The following is a 13,515-nucleotide window of genomic DNA, read 5'->3' as shown; positions in this document are numbered from 1 at the left end:
GGAGATCCAAATGGTCAGCAAACCCAACCAACAACAATTTAAAAACAACAAAACAACAAATTGTAGTTCTTCAAAGCATCAGGGAATGCAGATCAGAATCACCATGGCATGGTGTTCCATTCTGCTTAGAAAGACTTTTTTTTTTAATGGTTTCAGTTGAAATAGAATTATATTGCTTCCACCTCTCCTTCTTCCCTCCAGTTTCTCCCAGCTACTGCCTTGAACCCCTCCTAGGTCTCCCCACTGTCAAGATGACAGCCTTCTTTTCTTTTAATATTACTGTTACAGACACACACATGTGCCTGCCTATATGTATGGATGTGTGTGTACAAATATATCTAACCACAACCTGCTGGATCTATTTACGGTTTCTTGGCTGATCACAGTGGGTTGGACAATCAACATGGGGCTCATTCCCAGAACCGGCTAATTCTCCTTTGCCCAGCAGTCATTAGTTGTTCCTTCTTGAAATTGGACCTCTTGATATTGTCCACCTTCGATAGTGACATGCCCAGCAATCTTGCCATTGTTCCTGTCTTCTTCATGTAGCCATTTCTAGGAGAGATGGTCTCACAGCAGACTTCCTGGTGTTCTGGTTTTTGCCATCTTTCCACTTTGTCTTCCACAGCGTTCCCTGAGCTATAGATGCAGGAGCTGCGCTAGAGATGCATCCTTTGGGAATGGGCCACCCAAATCTGTTGATCTACACTGCGTCCAGTTGTGGTTCTCCGTGATGGTCTCCATTTTCGTTAATGAGGGACAGTAGCTAGATTGGTCTGCAGGGATAAGATTTAGAATGTAACTAGGAATTACGCTGGGCCAGCAATGAGGTAGTAATAGAAAGAATTTTAGCAAATGGAGTAATATGCTGGCAAGCTCATGTGGAGAAAGGGGGATGCTTATAAACTGTTGGTGGGAAAGTTAAATAGTACAGTGTCTTTTTATTTTTTGTTTTTTTTTTCAGACCAAAAAATAATTAAAAAAAGAATTCAGGACTCCCATATTACCCAACAATCTCACTAGAACAGTGGCTCTCAACCTGTGGGTCACAACCCTTGTGATTCAAAAGACCCTCTCACAGGGGTTACATATTCAGCTGTCCCGAATATCTGATATTTATATTACAATTCATAACAGCAGAAAAATTACAGTTATGCACTAGCAATGAGAATAATTTTATGGTCGGGGGTCACCACAACATGAATTGTATTAGGAACAGCGTTAGGAAGGAGAACCACTGCAGTGATAGATATATGTAAAAGAAAAAAAAAATCAGTGTGTCAAGTAGACATCTGCATTCGTATATTTGCTTAATCACTTGTCATAGGTCATAGCGTACAACCAACTAAGTGTTTCTTCATAGATGAAAGGATAAAAATATGATAGATATATTCAATGGAATGTTATTCAGCTATTAAAAGAATAAAATTATGTGATTTGTACCAAGATGGGTACGACAGAGTGCATATGACTAAATAAAATAAGCTAGACATGGAAAGACAAACACCATATATTCTCTCTTGCATGAGGAGGTCAGAGAGTGGACCTTGGCGAAGCAGAGAGCTGACCGACCAGGAGGGCTTGGAAGGTGGTGGAGGGAGGATAATGAGCAAGTACAGAGGCGCAGATGGATGGGGGGTAACTTCAAATTTCCAAAGTGCGCTTGGATGAGTATGTTTGAAAACAATCGCACATCTCAACAGAGACTAGAGATTGTGAAGGCTCCCAACCCAAAGAAATGATAAATATCTTGCATGACGTTTGTCACTTTTCCCAGTCTGATCATTACACATCACATACATGTACTGAAATGCTACATCTCAATCCATGAATATACTCTCCTGTCAATCAAGAAGAAAATTTGAAAATAGAGAGTGGGACGTGATCAGAGATCAAGAGAAAATAATTCATCATGCAAGACATTTGATTATGTTTAGATGCTTTCGAGAAAGATGAATGTCCAAAAGGAGCCATGATTGAAGTCATGAGTTTTTGAGAAGGAAGGCAGTGACCAGGCTGCAGATGGAAGCAGCTAGGGGAGGAAGGGCCTCCTACTGCAAAGAGCAGAATCCAGTGAGGATGAGGATGTGGCCAGCTCTCAGGAAGTTAGGGGAGTGTCTACTTCTTTTTCCCCTCTGAGTGTGGAGTGATGGGAACATTCATTAGCTTTAGTCCATCCCTCTACAACACTCAAACATCACAGATGCCACAAAAGAATAATGAATGGTATCTTCATCTCTTTATTACAGAAGGATGTGTTTGGGGTGTTGCTGTAGAAATAGAATTATGTAACGTGCAATAAAATAAAATCTTAGGCCTCCAAACATTTAAAAAATTTAATTTTGTTGAAAGAAATATGCATATATGAATATATACAGTCATAGAAAAAGAGATTGAAGAAGTATAAAAATATAAAAAGTTACTCCTCAGTTGTCACGCAAAATAGCATTTGTTTTCTTTGATAGAAATGTCTTTGTGCGTGTGTGTGTGTGTGTGTGTATGTGTGTGTGTGTGTGTGTACAGGTGCACTCATCTAGGGTATAGCATAGAAAACAGAGGATGAGGTTGAGTGTTTTCCTCTACTGCTATTCTCCTTATATTTTGAGATGGGCTGTCTCAGATAGTGCAGATGGACAGCTGGCCTCAGGGGCCTACTTGTTTCTGCCCACCCAGCCCTGGGTCACAGGTCTGCATGCCTGGCCTTGCTTTTCTGTGGGTGCTGGGGATATGAACTCAGAACGCTGTGCTTATTATGTGGCAAGAACCGCCCCCATCCCGTCTTCACCCCAGCCTTTTATACAAACGTCTAAGTTTCCAATAACAGGAGTTCCCCCCCCCCCCCAATAAATGTATTTATAAAGTTTTTAGAACTTACAATAGCAAAGATTTAGGGGGGTTAGTGTTTTAAAAGTGCCAACATGTTAACACCCACGGCTTCGTTAAGACAGTAGGAACTGTTGAAATACCACGCAATCAAGTGGTTTGCGTTGGCACCATGTTGCTTTCTTCGTCTCCAAAAGGAAAAGCAGGAAAGTATTAATTTGTTTGCGCTTGCATTGTAATGATCTAGCCCCAGAAAGGAGCAGTGTAATTAAAACAGTGCCCAGTTGCTTTTATTCATTTGAATGCGTTTCTATAGCGATGTGGGAGGCGCGTTTCCAGTTTTGAATGCTAGGGATGCAGGGTAACCTTGGGTGGGCCCCTTCCTGTCCTGGTTTTCTCTGGGGTTGACAGAGATGGATGGTGCAGCTTGCGCTGTGCTAAGATGATCAGACGGAATTGAATTAGAGCTGGTGCAGCTGACGGAGGCTGCGGGGGTGCCTTCCCCAGCGTCCTCCGGACTCCAGACTTTATTGCCCGCAGCCCACACTGGCAGCAGAAGCTTAAACCAACTGGATTGTTCTCAATGCCCGCAGGTGGCTGCACCACCTCTGCCGATGGCCCCTGAGGCCGGAACTCCTGCTTGGCAGTGGTGGCTGGGCTTTCCAGCCAGGCCCCAGAAGTTCAGGGTTAGTGTCTGAAGCTGGCGGTGAGATGCAGCTGCGGTGTCCTGTGATTAGCCCGGCGGATCCAGCAGCCACGCTGAGCTCAGCCTACCCCCAGGCCCTGCCTGGGCATGTTCTAGATGCCTCTTTGACCAAAGTCGAATAATAAGATTTTATGTCTCAAATACCAAAAGCGCTTTAAAGGGATCTGGATTCAGCAGGCTGCGTATTTCTCCAAACAAATGGTTTATCAGTGATTCTTTTAGCTAAAAGAATAACATTTAAAATAAAGGCCAGGCAGGGAGGGGAGAAGTTGGAAAATGGAAGCAGCAAAGTTGGTCTCTCGTTGGGAAGCCAATTCCTTAATAAGACACTCACATGGCTCAAGAACAGGGCGGTACCCGCTGCAGCTCTGCGCTCTAGGAATTAGAGATAAAGGCGGAACCCAGTCCCATCCCATGCTCTAGATGCTGATGGTTTTGACTAGAGAGCAGGGTAACAAGGAGAGGGAGAGAACCCTAGTCATCCTCATTCTTTTGTGGCAGGGTCTAATGTATATTCTAGATGACACTTACTCTGGAACTCACGCTGTAGCTGAGAATGACCTTCATGTTGTATCCTCCCGCCTCCACCTCCTGCGTGCTGAGGTTATGGCCATGTGCCTCCCCACTCAGTTTATGAGGTACGGGTATGGAATCCATTGCTTAGTGCAGTGGTTCTTGACCTGTGGGTCAAGCCCGCTTTGGAAGTCTAATGAACCCTTCACAGAGGTGGCCTAAGATATTTACATTATGATCATAACAGTAGCGAAGTCACAGTTAAGAAGTAGCAATGAAAATAACTTTATGGCTTGGGGGGGAGGGTCACCGCAACTTTAGAAACTGTATTCAAGGGTCGCAGCCTTGGAAAAGTTGATGGCAGGCAAGCAGTTTACCCACTGAGCCACACCTTCAGACCCCAGGAGTGACCCCTCAGAATTCATCACCAAAGGCTTGTCCCTACTTGGATTTGCGTTTCTTGTTGTTTTCTGGGTCTAGCAGTTGACTGCGGAACCTTACCCATGTCAGGTAGGTGCTCTCCGAAGGTAATACACCCCATCCTTGTTCTTCTTAAGCATCGTGGTCCCTAAGACTTTAACAGGGAAGAGAGAGCAGGATTTGAATCCTGTGTGTGATCAGTCACTTTGCAAACCTGGGGGAGTTAGGTGACCATCCTGGGACCCAAGTCACTTGCTGCGTCTATCAACATGGCACCAACCATTGCTCCAGAGCATCTTTAAGGATGACACCTGGACAAAAGCTCCTTATTTTGGCTGATACGGATCATGTGCCTACTTTGTGTCAAAAAAATCCAGGCTTAGAGAATCTTCATGGACCATTTGTTTCTCAAAACCCACATGACCTTTCATAGCAATGCACAACAAGGTCCCTCCCTCCATTCAACCCGCTTGGCTAGTCCCACCTCCACGGAGCAGATTACAACCCTCCACCCCAATTCTTCATCTCCACTCCTGTAACAGTAGAGACAGTCTGTGTTTCCCTCATACTACCTTCCTCCCCAAATCCCCCCACCCATTCAATCTCCTTCTCTTTCCCTTCCTCTTTTCCCAGCTGGCTCTCACCATCGCCCTAGTTAATTACATTTTCCAGCACTTGGGAATTCTGAATCAATTTGCCCCTCCTCTTCCTAGAATCCATCCCCAAGAGTACTGATCACATGTGAAACAAATTTAGCCATTGTGCAAATCAGTCCTATGGCCAAGTTCCTGATCTAACAAAATCTAACACAAGCCAAGGGTGGGACTGGGAAAGAGAGGTCAGTGTGACAGCTCTTGGTGTGCAGGAGAGGAGAAAAAGCTACACGATCCAAAGGGAAACTGCTGGGCTGGGCATCAGGAGTCCTCAGCTCCAGTCTTAGAGCTGAGTGACCATTAGAAGCACGCTTGCTACACGTGGGACTTTCTTCCTCAGACATGAGGTCAGCAGTCTTAGGTCAAAGAAGATGCCAAACAATGGCCACTGTTCACTCAGCCTTCCAAAATCCAGAGAGCACTTCACTAATTCATCAGTCAATTCCTTCTTATGGTGCTCAAGTTAGACACAGGACTCTGGACAAACAACCATCACAACCAGAGACAGCCCAGTAAATAGTTGCTTTTCTGTCCCTGAGCTATGATCTCAGTATCTTACCTTGTCATGTGAAGATTCTCATTCTACGACATGGATGTTCCCAATGGTTTCTAACTGTTGACCATCGCCAGAACTGAGCATCATGGCTTCCTAGATGCCAACAGTACACAGCTACCTCTCTATGACATCTCTACGCCAACTGTGGAATGACCCTGCCAGCATACCACAGTCAATCTTGGCTCCATCCCATAGATGCATGGAACTTAGTCACAGTGTTTAAAGCTTTGGGGCCCATCACTGACTTTTTGTTCTTCCAGAGCACATCCCATGACTCTGGTTTTACCATGGAGAACAGACTAATTCCACAGGATTGAGTCTTCCCCTGCTTGCTAGCTTCTATGTCTGCTTCAGCTTCCTACCTATTTGTGAACCATGGCCTTGACTCAGCTCCGTATCTGGCTCATATTGGGACTGACTTAGTGCCCCCTTCTCCTGCTCAGGTGCTCTCAGCTAAAGAACCACCTCCCCTCTACTTCCCATCCTCCCTGGACATCCATCTCAAAAGCAAATGCTAAGCTGGGTCTCTCCAGCTGGTTCCATGGTGGAGCCATGGAAAAACACAGTCCCCGATACCAAACAACATGAAATAGCTCTTTCTTTTTTTTTCTAGATTGTTCATAGATTTCCGGGACCCTTCGTGATCCAGCCCTTTTTATTCCTTCCAGTGCATCCCTGCTCTACAGAAAATCTAGAGTTCTGCTATGCTGTTGGAATCTGAGCCTCCGTCTTCCTCTAGGGCTCTGACATCATACTCTCCTTGTTGGGAACATCTTTTCTTTACAAAGATCATAACTGTCGGTTCTTCATAATCCATCTTACCACCCATCTCCCCCATGGTTGTTTTGGGCCTCTATGTTTTTAACTAACATTTAACTTTCACATCAAGTAACTTAGTACCAAACCACATGTCACTTCACAGGAGACACTGAATTTCAGAGTGGAAGTCTTCCGTGTGTTTTCACTGCTGACGTCACAGGTCAGGAGGCACAGCCCACACCGAGCATGGCAAAGGTGCTGAGCAAGCTTGTGTGCTTGTGTTTCCAAACCATCACATCTCCACATGCATCCAAGATATGCTTACCTATGTCAATCAGGACCATAACAGGCCCTTCTCTCAGTAAAATAGAGAAATGCAAAGCCATGTTAGAAGCCCCCAACGTAGTTTCCTATAAGGCTTCAGCAGGGGTCTTTTCTTGAATAGCACCTTGCCTGGCTGTGCTGGTGAAGTTTCTGATTTATGGGTCTGAGGTGGGACCTGGAATGGACATTTTAAGAAGATGTCTAAGTAATTTTGAAAAAACTCCATTCTGAGAAAAATGGTGGGCCACAGGAGCCTTGTTTTCCTGAAATAACCTGTGCAGGGTAAAGGCAGAGAAGGCACTACTACCCCCAAGGAGGTCTATCTAGCCATGGTGGCTGAGGTTTCCCTCCGCCTCCTCCCTGGCTACAGTTCAAGTCTGGTTACCAAATATCTGGGACCTTCAGCCAAAAGACCATTTGGCCTCGAAGACTCATTTTTATCTTCAGGGATCTCCCTTCCCCAGGCCTCCACTTGGCCTGCCCTCATTGGAGGAGCCGAACAAACACACCAAATCTCCACCAGCTGCAGCCTGGGGCTCACGGGCTATTTTGACTCCTGCTGTGAATCAGAATGGAATTATGAATAATTTGTAGGAGGCTTGTGGCGTCTTGTTGCAACCTTTCTCTAGCGCAGCTTTCCTTGTTCGGTCTTTCAAGTCCTCGTACGTCTGATTCTTTTAAAGGCTGCGGGTCTGGGAAGATGACAAAGGTAGCATTACGGGGATTCTGGCTTCTCCAGGCTGATGTCTCAGCAAGCTCTCCAGTCTGCAGCACCACCTGTGAAAAGGGAAGGGAACAGGCAGGGTAGATCCCAGCAGGGCATCTCTCTGGCGAGCAGGTTGAGGGACTGTGTCCTAGCATGTTTTAGACCGAGACCTGAAGCCAAATGGTTTTCCACACTCATTTCTGCAGCCATTTGCACGCCCATCTTGCTTACATATGCCAACTTTGTACAGAAAACAACTGTCAAAGTTTTTTTTTTTTTGGGGGGGGGGATGATGTTAAAACACATTTTCCTCAAAGAAAATATTAAACAACCAGGATCCGAAGTGATAGGATCTTGCATAAATAATCATCTATGAACAATCAGACTCTAACTCAGGAAGTGTTTAGATAAAATGAGAGATACATACTCTCCTGAGACGTACCGTATTTGAGGTACTGAATGCTCTTGAGAGCTCTCTGGCAGCAGAAATATCCCCGAGAGCTGCTTGCATTTCCTCTGAGACAACTGCGTGAAGGTCAAGGTACCTTGAAGAAATACACAATTTACTGTTCGCTCTTCCTCCCTAAGGACCTTGATTACTGTGAACCCCGGAGTTCACAGGAAGCCTGCACAATGTATTCATGCGGGAAAAACGCCACCTGCTTGCTAGCAGGTGTGCTGGGAGCCTGAGCCAGGCAAAGTGGAACAGCAGGAAGCACCTGTCAAAAGACTGAGCGTAAAGGCACCCATGGGTGGAAGGAAGGGAAACGTGTCCACCCATTTTCTTGTCTGGGCCTTCCCATTTGCTCCACACTGAACCCTCCTCACAGGCCCTAAGGAAATGCTGATTAGCTAGGGTGAAATTCTCTTTCAACTCCCCCAAGCCTTAAGAGCGTCATCTTCCTGTGTTCTTGGAACTTCACTGAGCCTTTTTAAAAATCATGAGTCTCCCTTTGAATTAATAGCTGCAAGCATTTAAGTCCAGAACTACAGTAAATTTGGGCCCTATTCAATAAGAAGTCAGAAGAGAAGAGCACCCACATGGTCAGTGACAGCTTTGTGGGTGTCACAGGCTTCTAGTCCCGCTCATTCCAGAGATGCAAGCACCCTGGAGGAGGAGGCAGGCTGACGCCTGGGGTCTGGAATGAGAACAATATGTTACAAATCGACGAATCACTTTCCAGCCAATGTTGGGATAGCTTCCTTCTCTGCTCAGGCTTCGATTTCCTCCTGTTTATGGCTGAACAAAAAATGATGGAAACTCCTTCAGGGTGTCATTGTGAGAATTAGGTGGGGGGAGGTCTAGGTTCTCTCCTAAGTATATTTTATATATACTATTATATTTTGTTCTTCACAATAAGACTCTGAAGAAAGCCCCATTGTCACCCACATTTTATGAGGGCTCTGACATACAGAGTGATTACTTGCCTGAGGTCACCATTCAATCAGTTTTCAAACCCAGAGTGTCTGACTCTAGGGCCAACCTGAGCACCCAGACTCACCTCCTCAACCTCCTCTCTTCCTGGTTCACCAAAGTACTTTGCTTCTCTATTGATAGTGGCTAAAGCCAGCTGGATAATGAATGTTGGTGAATGAATGAATGAATGAATGAATGAATGAATGAATGATAATGAATGAAGCTATACCCAGCACTCAGCTAAGTAACATGCACTCTCCTGGCGCAGGGGTGTGAAGAAGGGAGGGAAGCCACAAAGCCTGTGTCTAACGAACATTCAGTATCTTTGGAGGGAGAGAGGAAGGAAGGGAGAGAGGGAAGGAAGGAGAAAGGGAGGGAGGGAAAGAAGGAAAGAGGGAGGGAGGAAGGGAGGGAGATACATAGGATAAAAAAAAACCAGGTATGAGGGGAAGGCAAAGGAAGGAAGAGCAGGTGGAGACCAGAGAGAACTGAGAAGCAATGAAGGAATTTGGACACACGCAAACAGTCCTGTGTCTACTCTGCTTTCCTGATAAACTGAACAAGTGGAGGCCCAGAGACCTCAAATAGCAACTCTGGTTCCTTGGCAAGATGTCTGGGAAGGTGTGAGTCTGCTCCCCAGCCCTACAGCCCACACTCTTTGCACCTCCACCCCCTGAGTTGAAGGCCAGGTCTTCAAGAGTCTGAATGCTGCACGTAGGAGCTTGTGTTTTATTCTCTAATGAATGGACATACCCATAATGCCCCTCTGCTCTTTGGAGGCAGGAAGTAAATCCTGCTGGTGTCCCTCTATATGCATACAACACCCCACCCCTCCAGCAGCGGACAGGGCAGCAGTGAACCATGGTTTTTTTTTTTCTTTCTTTCTTCCTTTAGTACAAACAAAGCATATGGGTCACACCTGCCCCCCCATGCCCCCCACACAAAAGGATCAAAGCCCTGAACAAGTCTTCAGACTATAATTTAAGATAATTAAGATTTTTTTTTTACCCTAAATTACATTTTAACATTTCATAACAGGGCTGTCAAGATCCTATCTATCAAAACTCTATCAAGCAAACAAAAGGGGATAATTATATTTTCAGACGTATGCAGCCGTCGCTCTGCAGTTCCTCATAAAAGGCTGCTGTCTTCCTTCACACTCTCATTTTCAAACGTTCTCCATCTACGCCACCCACCCCTGGAGTCTGAGACTATACACTCTGAAATAAATGGAAAATATAGCAAAGCAGTGTAGAGCCACGGCAGCGTTACTCAGGAGCAGAGCTGCTACTTAGAACAGTATCGAAAGAGAAGTTCTTCTGCTTGGTTGGGGAATCGTGCCTCGAAAATACATTCTGATTAGGGATGCAGAAAAGACAAGTGTGCCATACTCCTAAAATGAGAAAGAAAAAAAGAAAAGTGAAGTGCCAAAAAGCTTTTTTCTCGAAGCTGGTTTTGCCTTCATCTCAGCTCCATAAGACAGTTTGTTCTAAGATCTCCTATGAGATATCAGGAGATATTAACTACCTGAATATTTCATTCTTTCCACCTCTTACCTGACCGTTATGAAATAGTCATACTGGTAAAAATGACCCTTTTCTCAAGGCACCAACGGTGGGTTATGAATGGCTGAAGTTGCTAAGTCTTAAAGTTATCAACTATAAGACTGTGAACAAGCCAGAAATGGGTTAGGAACATGTGCTGTGACCAGTCAGTGTATGGTAGCCACAGTAAGTGGACTCATGGGTCACGTGACCTTGGTTGGGCCAGTCAGAATTGAGCTCTCAGGTTTTGTTGGCTGGAGGAGAAAGAGATGCCCTCGCTTTGGACAAGTGGTGAGAAGACATTGATGCTGACTAGCAATCCAGGCTTGCTAGGCTTGGACTGGAAAAGTAGAGTCCTCCCTCCTCCTCAAGGATCTGAATAGTGCTCTGAGGACAAATGCAATATTAGAGGAAGGCAAAGCCAAGGGAGCTACAGAACAACCGAGCAGGAGTTCTGCTTCAGCCAAAGCGAACACTGACACAAGCCAGATACAGCTGTCGAGCCACTGACTCCAGCAGCTGAGAGCACCGCTCTCAGCTTAACGGGACCTCAGACCTTTTCACGCACTGATATTGCTGTGATTCCTCTTTATAATAGACACATGAGCTCACATGGAATAGGGGTGGCCAGGGCATGGACCCTGGCTGAGATTCTCTTGTGTGCTGACTAGGCATTGGACTGTACCGTCAGACAGAGGCTAGAATCCTCATCAGTCATTGAGCAAAGAGGAAGTGGGTTACCCCCCTTACCGATTCTCAGCACCAATTTACTCCTCCATAAAACGATAACACTCATACCTACTCTAGAGATGTAAACATTATATGAATTTGTGGACCCAAAGGTTGACAATATTTGCTCACAGGCTACAGCACTGAACAGTTAACACCGTTCCCCAAAGGACTCCAGAAGAAAACAAAACAAAACCAAATCCTTAATATCAATGTCTGTGAATAGCGCTGTGACACACCCAGTGATGAAGCCATGAGTGACTTGGAAACATAGGGCAGTTGATCATGGGTGGCTGTTAAATTTGGGGATAGGGCAGGCCACAGCTTCCTCATCCACAAGGCCCCTTGGACAGTGTCCAGGAGTACTGTAGAGTCCAATGAAAGGGAAGGATCTGAGCCATTTGGAGTGGAATGAGGACAGTTTGTTAACTGAGAAGGTTTTTAACAGCAAAATTAAAGAGGCATAAAGGAGATGTATACTTTCACACCCACAGACTTTCAGAATTAACCAAGAACAAATCGCAGCAATTTCCCACTCCTGCCCAGTGGTGACTCATTTGGCTCTGCTTTACAGGCCAGCAACCCACCCCCACCCCACCCCACTCCTCGCCAAATCTCTCCTGAAAAGACGCTTAGAATCCACAGCAGCTGGAATCCACAGATCCTGTCCAGCCACATCCCACCTCTGACATCCCATTCCCTCCCTTCCTACCTCCAGCCTTCTGCAAGTCGTCCCCCACCCAAAGGACCCATGTAGCCCTCAGGTTTCCACAGACACACCACGCCCTCCACGAGCGCCCCTTTGACTTATGGAAATGTCATCGAGAATGAGAAACACGGGGCAGAGCCAGGAGGAGCACAGTCCCGTGACCACGTTAGTATGGTGATGGCCCATCTGCTTAGTCTTGTACCGTGGGCCTCGATTTCTACCTTCTAACATCTTGTATTTCCTTTTGCATCAAAACGTTCCTTTTCCATCCCATTTTTCTAAGTAGGCCAGTCACAGATAAACACTTTCTGGAGAGCAAACACAAGCCTGTTGTTGCAGTTCCCGTGTTTGTGACAGTGTGTAGATGCCAAAGCAAGTCCCGGTGACACGGCACAGCAAGCTGGCTCATTCCCTACTGCCAAATGGGCTGTGCGATCGGAGACCCTACCAACCCCACAAACCAACTTATTCCAGAGTGAGTTATCTTTCTGAAGACACCCTCCCCCCAGGTTCCGTGAACCTAAGGGGTCACAGAAGACCAGGGCAAAAGTCAAGAGGTGTCCCCACTTCAGCCACAGGGTGTTGACTCAGCCACGGGGTTCTGTTCCCAACTCCAAACAGCCGAGACTGTGGAGGCAAGAGAAAGAAATGCTGACAGAGCCCCACGAAGCCACAGCACTGTGGTGAAGCACTGTGCCAGCCAGCACATCTTAGGGGAAGGGCAGTGGATTCGGGTTTAGCTGGCACGAGCACAGCCAAGCCACGCTAACGACAGTCACAGCTCTGCTGAGGCCGCAGCTGGCTTACCAAGGAAAATGCTTGTCAAGGCTGAGGGAGGGAGGGAGGGGAGGACAGCTCACAGGGAGCGGCTGTGTAGACTGAAGCACATCAGAGAGCTGAGGGTCGGGGATCCTGGGGACTTGTGAAGAGGCAGGGCTCGGAGGATCTGAGGATGCAGAACTATTTGCCATGCTGGTCCCTCCGGAGGCTTGAGACAATGAATATTTGGGGCACAATCGGCAGGGCCCTTTCAAATGAGTGAGCACCTGTGTGTAAACCTTAAATGTGAGTCTTCAGGCACCATCCACCTTTTCTTTTATATATATATATGTGTGTGTGTGTGTGTGTGTGAGAGAGAGAGAGAGAGAGAGAGAGAGAGAGAGAGAGAGAGAGAGAGAGATCTCATTGGCCTAGAGCTCAGCAAGTGCACCAGGCTGGTTGATCAGAGGCTTCTGTGTGCGTTCCGAGTCCTGGGTCAGCACCTCACCCCCACCGCACCCAGCTCACATGAGTTCTCAGGATCAAACTCGGATTCTTTCAATTGCAAGGCAAGCTCTGCACAGATAGAGCTGTCTTCCCTGCCAGGCTGCTTTGTTTCATTTAATGTGGGCTAATGGTTCCGCAAGCCTGGTTACTCTCACTTTCTGCAAATGGAGAGCGGAACTGAGAGGTGTGCATGCTGCAAGCTATTACCAACTCTCTCCCAGAAAGTAGTCCCTAGGAACAAATGGCCCACAGGTAATTGCTAGCCTGCTCAGCCTCAGGACTCTTCACTGCTAAGATTTTCTGGGAGCTTCTTTCTGACCCAAGTGTCCCCTCACTTCTCATCCTACCGACCTCTCATTCATATTAATCTGACTCTGGTTTCTAGATTCT

At 46.3% G+C, this 13,515-nt stretch overlaps 1 long non-coding RNA gene across 4 annotated transcripts in view; it reads right to left on the bottom strand.

The window, feature by feature from the left end:
* Positions 1 to 13,515, bottom strand: part of LOC132655246 (uncharacterized) — an 86,558-nt gene that overhangs the window by 15,366 nt on the left and 57,677 nt on the right. Inside the window, exons 3-5 of one of the 4 annotated variants that reach the window (XR_009592989.1) lie at positions 7,903 to 8,005; positions 6,756 to 7,531; positions 4,544 to 4,616 (exon numbers count right to left, since the gene is read on the bottom strand). This is a non-coding gene — a long non-coding RNA (uncharacterized LOC132655246). Of the gene's footprint in view, positions 1 to 2,236; positions 7,532 to 7,902; positions 8,006 to 13,515 lie in introns of those variants that run through there. The other 3 variants (XR_009592986.1, XR_009592987.1, XR_009592988.1) reach the window with 3 other exon arrangements.

Source organism: Meriones unguiculatus, chromosome 7 (genome assembly GCF_030254825.1).
Source record: "Meriones unguiculatus strain TT.TT164.6M chromosome 7, Bangor_MerUng_6.1, whole genome shotgun sequence".
Classification (NCBI taxonomy): domain Eukaryota; kingdom Metazoa; phylum Chordata; class Mammalia; order Rodentia; family Muridae; genus Meriones; species Meriones unguiculatus.
This window is presented reverse-complemented; position numbering and strand designations above follow the sequence as displayed.